At 44.0% G+C, this 12,329-nt stretch overlaps 1 protein-coding gene across 50 annotated transcripts in view; it reads right to left on the minus strand.

The window, feature by feature from the left end:
* EPB41L3 (erythrocyte membrane protein band 4.1 like 3) overlaps positions 1–12,329 on the minus strand; it is a 239,395-nt gene that overhangs the window by 73,777 nt on the left and 153,289 nt on the right. The window lies entirely within an intron of this gene.

Consider the following 12,329-nt stretch of genomic DNA (forward strand, 5'->3'; position numbering starts at 1 on the left):
AGGATACACGAGGTCCCCCCTCACCCTGCAGCCATCCTAAGAGATCACTGAACCTCGGAGAATGTCACTCTGCTGACACCTGAACCTCAGATGGTGATTTCTTGGCATTCTGTGGTTATATTTATTTTTAAAGCATGAATTGCATTAGCAAACGGTCACAAAATAACAATCACAGAAAAACTGAAATGACAAGGCTAACTGAATCCAGAAAACGAATGGCTTTTAAAGTAGGTACAGGCTTTTGCCCTAAACAAAGAGCTGTAACATTCTTTCACTGACAGGAAAATTAAAACAGTTCTATTCAAGCAAAAAGTCAAATATTACAGTTTTGTTCAGATGATTCTGCTTATTTTCCTGTGCTTGCCTGAAAGCAGCCATCTTTCCTGGACCTTACTAGCGTTCGGGGTTAAACTGGGAGGTTCGGGGCTGAGAGACTTTGGGAAGTTCTTCAGGACTCGGGTGACCCTGCTCCCCCTTCTTTGAAGGGTGATCCTTGGAGCCAGTCCTGCTGGCTCCCTCCTGGCTTAATAAGGACTCTGGGGCAGTAGGATGCCTGGGGTCTGAGAGGTTTGGAGGGGACGTGAAGTGAAATTCCAAGGAGGTCACCCCAAGATGTTATCAAATGTGTTTTCACTTCTGCTTTTATATCCCCCAAAAATCTTTGTGAGAATAAACCCACGTGGGAAGACCAGAAGCCGGCTATCGGATTCAGTTCCAGCAGCACAGCCAGCCAGCGTGAGGACGCAGTCAGAGCCCGTGACAGCGGGGAGGAGCCCCTGACCTCCTGCTCCATCACACAACCTTCCTCCAGTTCCTCCCCACTCCCCCTGGATTCCTTCTGCCAAACAAAGTCTGCACAAGCTACCTTCACACTCTGGGTCCCCCCAACACCCTCCCTCATCCTTCAGATTGCTCCTCAAGCATCCCTTCCTCCAGGACCAAGTCCCAGAGAACGTTTTTTACAGCTCCTGCATCGCACTTGTCAGGGTGGCAAATTCCTGCTGGTTTGCTGATTTGAGTAATGTTAGTAGAAGTGGGCTTCCAGTGAACAACAGGGGTGTTTTTATTATATGGACGCTGTGAGGCGAGCGTTCAAAACACGGGTTTTATGGATTCATCTCTTCCCACCTTCTTCCTCTCATTTTCTCTTGGTGCTGCTTTCTGCTTATTCATTTTCTTCTCATTATATTCCATGTATATCTCTATATGCGTGTGTGCTCCATTGTGTCCAACTCCTTGTGACCCCACAGACTGTAGCCCACCAGGCGCCTCTTTCCATGGGATTCTCCAGGCAAGAATACTGGAGTGTGCTGCCATTTCTTTCTCCAGGGGATCTTTCCAACCCAGGAATTGAATCCGAGTCTCCTGCATTGGCAGGCAGATTCTTTACCACTGAGCCACGTGGGCAGCCTACATGTACGTCTGTAAAATACCTTAAGAACATGGCTGAGTACACATCATAGAAACCCTAACTTAAAATAAAATGTATTTTTGAAACAAATTATCTTTAGAATTTGGGTGGGTTTTTTTTCCCCTATGAGGATGAATTCTTGACCTGGTATTATTAAGGAAGCTTGTCACAACATGATATTTTGGACAGTGGTTTTTTTTTAAAGGAATAACTGGAGACATGAACTGAAGCATTTTGCTTCAGGTAATCCTTGAAAAGCATCCCGTGCGTTTGACAAGTCCAGTCTAGGGGCACTTCCCTAAAGAACGTGGCGGCTCTTTAGTGACTTTATTTGCTGTCACCATGGCATTCCATAAGAAATAACAAGTCTCTTTATTCCTTCCGAACACCATCCTAAGAACCAATTCCTTGTGCTCACTGTACGTCCGCATACCATCACTCATGCCTACAAGCAGCCGTGGGATGAATACAGTGCATTCCTAAGTGCAAATATGACTTCGAGATTGGAATTGCTTTCACCCTTATTGGAAAGTGACCCCAAATGTGCATACCAGTTACACACAGCTGTCTGTCACACAGGACACACACATTCTGATGCAGCAAAGATGCCTTGTTTGTCGTGGAGAAGAAACCCCCACTGATCAAAACCTTTCATGAATTAGCATCTAATCTGGCCATTTAAATTTGCCATTTGTAGACACATCCTGGAACCAAACCACAGGAAACAGTCACTAGACAACACTAACAAAAGAGACGAGTCTTGGCAGGACAAGCAAAAGACCCAAATTCCATTTATCTAGAGATAAAACATCCACACTAGAAATCCAACAAGGGATATCATACCAGGTTATGAGAAGCTAACGTTCTTGATAGAACTGTGATGCATTCCAACGAGAATCCCACAATTTAAAATCTGTGATCTAGTCTGCTGCTGCTGCTGCTAAGTTACTTCAGTCGTGTCCGACTCTGTGTGACCCCATAGACAGCAGCCCACCGGGCTCCCCGGTCCCTGGGATTCTGCAGGCAATAACACTGGAGTGGGTTGCCATTTCCTTCTCCAATGCATGAAAATGAAAAGTGAAAGTGAAGTCTCTCAGTCATGTCCGACTCTAGCGACCCCATGGTCTGCAGCCTACCAGCTCCTCCGTCCATGGGATTTTCCAGGCAAAAGTACTGGGGTGGGGTGCCATTGCCTTCTCCTATGATCTAGTCTAGAAGAAGCAAATAAAAACCTGGAAGTGCACTGGCTGGTCATTACAAACCACAGAACTGAAGAGGAAAAGAATCCGTGGTTTTACAGCTCTTGAGAGAAGGAACCTGGATTCAGCTTAAAGCCCATCTGCCCTAGACCAAAAGGAGGGGGAAGACGTGGGAGGAGGTGGTATTTCCTGAATGAACAGCAGGCCATGACCACAACCCTGAACTGGAAAACTGCAGGAGACTATGTATTGGGTGGGTGGAGGCAGGGAGAGGGTATTGTTTTCTAATTTGAGATTTAAAGAGTTAAAAAAACTTTCTGAGTAATACCACCCCTTCACAGTTACGGATGATCACAGGATGACACATTATGCTAATGTAAAATTAGTCCTAACGTGCTGTGTGGTAAGTTGCTTCAGTCATATCTGACTCTTTGTGACTCCATGGACTGTAGCCTGCCAGGATCCTCTGTCCACGGGATTCTCCAGGCAAGAATACTGGAGAATACTGGTTGCCATTTCCTCCTCCAGGGGATCTTCTCAACCCAGGGATCGAACACCGTGTCTCTTATGTCTCTTGCATTGGCAGGTGGGTTCTTTACCGTTAGCACCCCCTGGGAAGCCCAGTCCTAATAGTCTTGTTTAAATTTTTTTAATTTGATGTAGATCATTTTAAAAGTCTTTATTGAAAGAATGTTACATATACATTGCTTCTGTTTTATGTTTTTTTGGGGTTTTTTTTGGCCCTGAGGATTGTGGGATCTCAGCTCCCCAGCCAGGCTCGAAATCTGCAGCCCTTTCATTGCAAGATGAAGTCAAAACTCCTGGACCAGCAGGGAAGTCCCCTGTCTGGTTCAAGTGTTCCAAGAAACAGGGGTCAGGCATTCCTTAGAGGAAATGTAACGTTATTGTCCTTACCACTTTGTGTAACTGAAATTCTAATGTACAAAGGACAGCAAAGAGCCAAATTAAAGAAATAAAGGGACAGCTGGCATCGGACAGGAGGGAGAACAAGAATCAATCACAGTGAATGACACTATTTCTCCATGGACGGTCCCTGGGGCATTCCATGGCCTCATCTTTTCTGCTTTCAGTACTGCCATGCCTTGACGGCAGTTAGAAAGTAATACTGGGAATGTTTCTCTGTGGAGAGTCTCTCCTGAACCTTTTTGAAGGAGACCCATTACTCAACCACAATTCAAACATGCTTGCTCCTTGGAAGGAAAGCTAAGACAAACCTAATTGACGTGTTAAAAAGCAGAGACATCCCTTTGCCGACAAAGGTCCGTCTAGTCAAAGTTATGGTTTTTCCAGTAGTCACATATAGATGTCAGAATTGGATCATAAAGAAGGCTGAGCACTGAAGAATTGATGCTTTTGAATGATAGATCTGGAGAAGACTCTTGAGAGTCCCTTGGACTGCAAGGAGATCAAACCAGTCAATCCTAAAGGAAATCAACCTTGAATATTCACTGGAAGGGCCGATTCTGAAGCTGAAGCTCCAATGCTTTCGCCATCTGATGAGAAGAGCTGACTCACTAGAAAAGACCCTGATGCTGGAAAAGATTGAAGACAGAAGGAAAAGGGGGTGACAGAAGGTTAAACGGCAGCATTACCGACTCAACGGACGTCAGTTTGAGCAAACTCCGGGAGACAGTGAAGGATAGGGAAGCCTAGTGTGCTGTAGTCCATGGGGTGGCAAAGAGTCTTCCCCTAGACCCGCCTCTATACAAAGTGTAATCGGTGAAGAACATGACTTCTCCTCTATAAGATGCTGAGCAACAATCCAGCCAAAAAATGTGAGATGATATGTGTTACATCTCCACGTTTATGGTAATGTGTTATACAGCTGCTGCTGCTAAGTCACTTCAGTCGTCCGACTCTGTGTGACCCCATAGACAGCAGCCCACCAGGCTCCTCCGTCCATAGGATTTTCCAGGCAAGAGTACTGGAGTGGGGTACCATTGCCTTCTCCGAATGTGTTATACAGCTAGAAAACCAATTTCCTGGATGGCTCAGCAGTAAAGAATCACCTGCAGTACAGGAGACACAGGGGAAGCAGGTTCAATCCCTGGGTCAGGAAGGTCCCTTGGAGGAGAAAATGGCAACCCACTCCGGTATTCTTGCCTGGAGAATCCCATGGACAGAGGAGCCTGGTGGGCTATAGTCCATAGGGTAGCAAAGAGTCAGACAAGTCTGAGCATCCACACGCACAGAAAACCAGTATGTGCAAATACTCAACCCTGTTAGCAAGTCAAGCCCATCCTTCCCGGCCGGCCCTTGGCCTTCCCTTTTCACTCTCAGCTGCTCCTGACGTTTCAAATTCTCCATGTGTACTTTTCTCATCTCCTTATCTGCCAAAATTCTAAACAGAACTGTGTAAATATCCTGAGTACAATAAGAATTATTCTGGAAATTTAAAAATAAGTAAATAAAATAAGTGAATGCTACTTGACTTAAATATCACCACAGGGAAAGTCAGCCAACACATTCTAATAATAAATATATGCCAAAAATATGATCGGACACGTGCATACCATTTTTAACAGCATGAACCACTGCGGAGGAATCTTTGCTCGTAGGGAGGTATTTACAGTCAGCTAAAGATTTGGAGTCATGCTTTTTATGCATCAGCCCTATTTCAAAACCTAGATCCTAAAAAAGAAAGAAGAATCTAAGAAACGTGCCTCAAACAGCCACTCCCAATTTCTTCAGGCAAGAGAGAAAGTTCTCTACAAAAGCAGAGAATCTGTCTCAGCATGAAATGGAAGTGAGTTGAGTAGATTTCCAATTCTTTGCTTTTTCTGAGTTGCTCCTATTGTCCCTGGTTATTTGCATTAAAACCAAGCACATCACAAAACTCCTCAAGGATAACAGGCTCACAAAGACTCTCTTATTCTCTACTTGCTGCTGCTGCTGCTAAGTTGTGTCCGACTCTGTGCGACCCCATAGACGGCAGCCCACCAGGCTCCCCCGTCCCTGGGACTCTCTACTTGCTACAGAAGGACAAATACAGGATGACCTGCATTTTGTTGCTGTTCTTGTTTAGTTGCTAAGTCATGTCTGACCCTTTTCGACCCCATGAACTATAACCTGCCAGGCTCCTCCGTCCATGGGATTTCCCAGGCAAGAATACTGGAGTGGGTTGCCATTTCCTTCTCCAGATCTTCCCGATCCAGCGACCGAACCTGGACTCCTGCAATGCAGGCAGATTCTTTAATCATCTGAGCCACAAGCGAAACCTGCATTTTTAAGACATTCAAAACTGTGTGGTCTCAATGCTCTGTGGTAAAGAGCTGAATGGGATGGAAATCCAAAAAACAGGGCATATTATGTATATGTATAGGGCTTCCCTGCTGGCTCAGATGGTATAGAATCTGCCTGCAATGCAGGAGACTCCGGTTTGATCCCCAGGTTGGGAAGATCCCCTGGAGAAGGGAATGGTAACCCACTCCAGTATTCTTGCCTGGAGAATCCCATGGACAGAGGAGCCTGGCCAGCTACAGTCCATAAAGTCACAAAGAGTTGGACACAACTGAGCGACAAACACACACACACACACACCATGCAGATTCATTCTGCTGTACAGCAGAAACTAACACAACATTGTAAAGCAACTAAACTCTGATTTAAAAAAAAAATAGTAAAGAAACCTCTTCAAATAACACTACTCAGAGTTACCAAGGAAGAAACTGGAAACTATACTGAATTAAGGCTTACTGGAACTAGAAAGACTGTAAAGGGACTTCTGAAGGGATCAAGCGTGAAGGAAAAGCGGGTGACTTAGTCGGACACCTTCTCTAATAGAGTTTCCTACACATTTTGAGGAGTTCATCACCAACGCCAAAGACCACTGCCTCCTCACTCACCATAAAGTGGGAATTGGCTCAGGAGAGGAGGCTAGTGCTGAAAGCCAGATATGGAGTGTGTTTAATTATCTTCAGCACACATTCAGGCTTGTTAAACACCTACTGATTTCTGGCATAACAGCAACAGACTCTTAGCCACATCTTCTGTCTGATCTCAGCAGGTTCAAGCTGGGCAGCGTGAGAAAAGCAAATTTCCTGTTTAAGGTCAGTGTCTCAGTCCTCACAAGTGGGTGTTGAGTGCAGTTACTTCCTGTTTAAATTTAATAAAATCATTCAGCATTTCCCCAACTGCCAGATAAATGATTAGCTCATATGGAAACACTGATAATCTTTCCAGGTTGGGGGAAAAAAGCCTATAAAGGGACAGTCAAGATGAAATTTACTTTCTCAGATTTAAGAAATACTTTCCAGTGTTTACTATATTATAAGGTAATAAGCTGTGCTGTGCATGCGTGCTGTCACGTCTGACTCTTTGTGACCCCATGGACTGAAGTCCGCCAGGCTCCTCTGTCCATGGGATTCTCCAGGCAAGAATACTGGAGTAGTTTGTCATTCCCTTCTCCAGGGGCTCTCCTTGACCCGGGGATAGAACCTGTGCCTCCTACGATGGCAGGCGAATTCTTAATCACTAAGCTATCAGGGAAGTAACAGCTGGCTATTTCCTTTTAAATTACAAGGGTTTTCAAACTGGTGCTGCTGCTGCTAAGTTGCTTCAGTCGTGTCCGTCTTTGTGCAACCCCATAGACAGCAGCCCACCAGGCTCCTCCATTGTCCCTGGGATTCTCCAGGCAAGAACGCTGGAGTGGGTTGCCATTTCCTTCTCCAATGCATGAAAGTGAAAAGTGAAAGTGAAGTCGCTCAGTAGTGTCCGACTCTTAGCAACCCCATGGACTGCAGCCTACCAGCTCCTCCGTCCATGGGATTTTCCAGGCAAGAGTACTGGAGTGGGGTGCCATTGCCTTCTCTGGGTTTTCAAACTACAATCCTCATATTCAGCTCTCTTCCTGTGCCAGTTGGATGCTGGACTGTAAGGCATACATGGCAGTCAAATCCTGACACTAACTGCTGCCTGACTGTGTGCACTTCCCTCTAAGACCAGATCAGCTAGTATGTGGATGGACACCACGAAATTGTGTGCAAGCTGGTTTTCTGTGACTATTTTACTGTGTCCCTAAGACAAGGACTTTAAAATCACTGTCCTCCAGGCTTCCAGAACCTACCTCTGCACTTTGCTGGAATGTGAGTGCAGGACTGAACTAGAGTTTACACTGTCCTCTGACCCTAAGAACCTGCTATTCTACAAGACTTGAGCTCTGCTGTCCAAGAAGGGACAAGGTCAAAGACACCTGCCTCTGACATTGAAGGTAACAACAACAAAAAAAGTGGTATCACATTCAAGAGATGATCCACCATGTAGACATTTTCCCAGGTTGTGAACTAACTTTGAAAAGACTTTTCTCATTGTGTGGTTGATGCCAGTAGCGTTCTCCCTAAACTTCCCGCAGAGCCAAGACTATGGCCGGAAGAAGTAAGGCATCAATTTAAATGCTAACAAAAAGGAGACGAGCTATAATCTTGAAAATTATAACCTGTCTTTCATGGGGAAAATGCTGTAATTATGAAATGAACTGGCAATTGATCAGGAAAACTGGGGGAAGAGATCACTGTATTGTGGAAAGTGTTTCTCTCCAGAAAGGATGGTGAGGGTCCCAGATCAGACTTGCCTTTCCACTCTGAGTAGGACACGCAACAACTGTACAACTGGCTCCCAGTCATTCTACGTTCTGGCAAGGAGTGGAGATCAGCTGCAGCTCTGGTCCCTTCCCCACTTTGAAGAGCTTCTGCAAGACACTTCCCCAGCTGTTTTCCCCTTCTTACTCAAAATTAAAAACTGCTTGTTCCAAGTTCTACTCTTCACAGAATATCTTTTTTTTTCAATTGAAGTAGAATTGATTTACAAACGTGTGTTAGCTTCTCATGTAATGCAAACTGAAAAAAAATATTTTTTTCAGATTACCTTCCACTATAGGTTATCACAGGGTATTGAGTATAGCTCCCTGTGCTATACAGTAGTGCCTTTGTTTACCTACTTTATACGCAATAGCAGTAGTTGCTGTTTTTGTTTTTGTTGCTATGTGGTGTCCAACTCTGCAACTCCATGGACTGTAGCCCACCAGGTTCCTCTATCCATGGGATTCTCCAGGCAAGAACACTGGAATGGGTTGCCATTTCCTTCTCCATGGGATCTTCCAAACCCAGGGATCGAACCTGCCTCTCTTGCGTCTCCTATATTGCCAGGTGGATTCTTTACCATCATGCCACATGGGAAGCCCGTATAGAGTAATGGGTATACTTTAATCCCAAACTCCTAATTCATCCCCCCTCTTTTTCCCTTTAGTGACCGTAAGTTTTCTGTCTGTGATTTTCTTTCTACTTTGTAAATAAGTTCATTTCTATCCTTTTTAAGATTCCTCATGTGATATCATGCTTGTATTTCTCTGTCTGACTTACTTCACGTAGTATGATCATCTCCATGTCCATCATGTTGCTGCAAATGGCATTATACTATTCTTTTTTATGGCTGAGTAATATTCCATTGTATATATGTACCACAACTTCTTTATCCATTCTTTTGTCAATGGCCATTTAGATTGTTTCCGTGTCTTGGCTACTGTGAATAGTGCTGCTATGAACATAGGGGTGCAGGTATCTTTCAGGGCATCTTATTTCATGATAGTATAGCCTGAAGCAAGGCCTGGGTGGTCCTTTTGATAAATTAGATTTAAGAAGTCTTGAGAAGATGACATCCTTTCCATCAACTCAACCCGTCTCTTAGATGAGGATGAGATGGTTGGATAACATCACCAACTCAATGGACATGAGTTTGAGCAAACTCTCAGAGACGGTGAAGGACAGGGAAGCCTGGTATGCTGTAGTCCATGGGGTCACAAAGAGTCGGACATGACTGAGCAACTGAACAACAACAAAGAGAATTCTGGAGCAGAGGGCAGGAGATCTGGGCCCTAGCCCTTCATGGTCCTTTCCAGGCTGTGTGTCCTCAGGCATAACATTAACTACTCTGGGCCTATTTCCTCTTCAGTGAAATGGGACAGGAGACAAAGTTATCTCCAATGATCCTTCCAGATCTAAAACTGTGACTCCTGAGGAAGAGAACACCCTGTCTAAGCTTGAAGTCTTTGCATCATTTGGTTTTCAGTGTCTGGAACGTTGCAGGCCCTCAAGAAATGCTTTGTATCAATGTCTTCCTTGTCATCTTTTGCACACTGTGTGATGTCAGTTCTAGGGACTAGAATGGTTGTAAACAAGAAAAAAAGAAGGCTCATTAAGACGAATCATAATTAAGACCCCCTTGTTAAAAACTGTTTCAGTACCTGCCATGTACAAATCAATCAATGTTTTCTACAAAATACAGAGATGTGAGTGAGATGCCTGCTGGAGACACCACCTCAAGAGATGTTTGGAAGCTGTAATCAAGGGCCTCCTCTAGGAAGGAGGCTAAAGAAGCTCAACTAGTGGCAGAGACTCCTGTCCTGGGACCTGAATCAGCTTGGAGCTATGTGCCTGGGAGGCTGTGGTCCCTGTTACTTTTTGAAATGAAAACTAGGAGAAAAATTTTAACACCTTTAGTAAAAGAGTTTGTTTCTCTTAAATCTTCAAGAAGTCAAATCTGAACACCTTGGAAAGACTGCATGCTGACTATGTCAGGTAAATAAGAAGGTGCCTGTTAACAGTCCTCGTGTGTCCCTGTTCCTATGGTTGCTCAAAGAGTCACTGCACAAGGAAACTGAGTTTATTAAAGCCCTTCTGTGGTCAGGAGTCCACTGGTCTTCAAGCTGGAAGGCTCAGCTGCAAGATCGGGCCACTTGGTCACAAGACATAACAGATGTTTTGATGTAGTAAAACACAGTTGAACAGAAACCCATTGAGGTTAAATCCAAATTTACACAATTATACAGAATCAAAACCTCTGAATCATGTAGTAGTTGAGTGAATGATACTCATAGTGGTTTTAAAAAAATTCTTATTTTTTATTTTTCACAACTACAACTTCCATGAAAGGCAATAGGTGTTCTATTCAACCTTCTGTGTGATAGCAAATCTATGTGTTGTTCAATCAAGAACTTCTAAGAGCTTCCCTGGTAGCTCAGATGGTAAAGAATCTACCAGCAATGTAGGAGACATGGGTTCAATTCCTGGGTTGTGAAGATGCTTGGGAGAAGGGAATAGCAACCCACTTCAGTATATTTGCCTGGAGAATACCACAGAGGGGCCTGGTGGAGCAGCTACAGTCCATGGGGTCGCAAAGAGTCAGACACTACTGGGCAACTAACACAAACTTTTTCAAGAACTTCTAAAGGGACCATAAGGCATTTTAATCATGTAACCTAGAGAAGATGGAAAATTCAGACAGTGATTTTGTTTTTCCAACTAAACCCCAGTGAGTAGAATACATGAAACAGAAGCATGATATGGAAAGTTAATTGGATCACAAGCAAGATAGGGTATTTGGAAAATTTTTAACAGTCCCTTTCTAATAGTTAGAAGGTGATGAAAGCATATTTAGGACAGAGGGCAAAATATTCCTTTATCCTCCCTGGTCCCTTGGAAGCATCTCTGAATGGTAGCAAGAAGTGCATGTTGGAGTAAACACTCTGGATTTTGGAAGGATCTGAGTGGTACTCAGTCATGGAGTCCATCAACCTGCAGGCCTCTGGGCATGGCCAAAGCTGCGGGGATGTCTGAGCTACAGGCTTCTAAGGTTTTACTGCTACACTTAAGTCCCTTCTGTATTTGCCCAAATCTGATGCAAAGCTCTCTCCAGAGAGGCTAGAGTTCTTTCACCTATGGGCATCGTCCCCTGGATTCCAGCCCCACATGGGATTACCTGGGGCTCACAAGCACTTGGTCTTGCTCAGGACTAAACCAGCAACACAGTGGGACCTTGTGAAAAACAAAGTCTGCTTCAAGGTCTACCTTCTGCCACTTTTGAGGTAAAGCTTGGGACTCCTCCACCCGTTGGGTTTCTTATGGAGAACAAACCAAACTACATCTGAAAATGACTTAAAATATGGATGAAATATGGATTCAAAGTTCAAACATGTCTATTTTATTTTCCTAAAACCAAATCAGACTAGATGAATATGGTGTCAAATAAGAGGAAGCATTTCTAACTGGATGGTCATCAGAAAGTACACTGTACGCTAATCAGACCTGGAAACAATGAGAGTGAAATTAAAATAAAATAAACATGATAAGCACCACTTCCTCTATTGTTGTGACTGGTATTTCTGTTTATTTTCTCTTTTAAAATTCAAGGTCAAGAACTAAATAGCAATGATGATGGTGACAAACTGGCCATAGGAAGTAGCTGGCATTCTCTAAAGATCCAATAAAAATGACAGGAAGGGAAGGGCAGTATTGGTGATTTTGTTGGCAAATGTGACAATCCTGGGGCCTGCAAACATTGCCCAAACATGCATATCAAATTGCTGATCATCGGATTTTTTTCTTATATTTTATGTGTAATTAGTTCTTTTTATATTTTAGATAGTCATGATGAAGAGTTTGAAAAAAATGACTGAGGAAATACATCTCTCAAATGGAAAACACCCACTGTTACAACGATCTACGGCTACTGCTGGAGGGAAATTTGAAAAATCCAGCACAATTGGAAAGGGCTTCCCATCAAACAGAGGGGGCGGGAACTGTACACTTCATGAAGTCACTGTTTTCAGAGAGCAAAGGCTTCTTGTATCTTGATTTTCAGGGTCGCTGGGTTTCCTCTGCTGCAGCACTACTGGGCAAGGGGAAAAGCTACCTGTACCATCAAAA

The sequence above is a fragment of the Bos grunniens genome, chromosome 24 (genome assembly GCF_055505025.1).
Source record: "Bos grunniens cultivar Pamir isolate PY7600 chromosome 24, Bosgru_T2T1.0, whole genome shotgun sequence".
Lineage (NCBI taxonomy): Eukaryota > Metazoa > Chordata > Mammalia > Artiodactyla > Bovidae > Bos > Bos grunniens.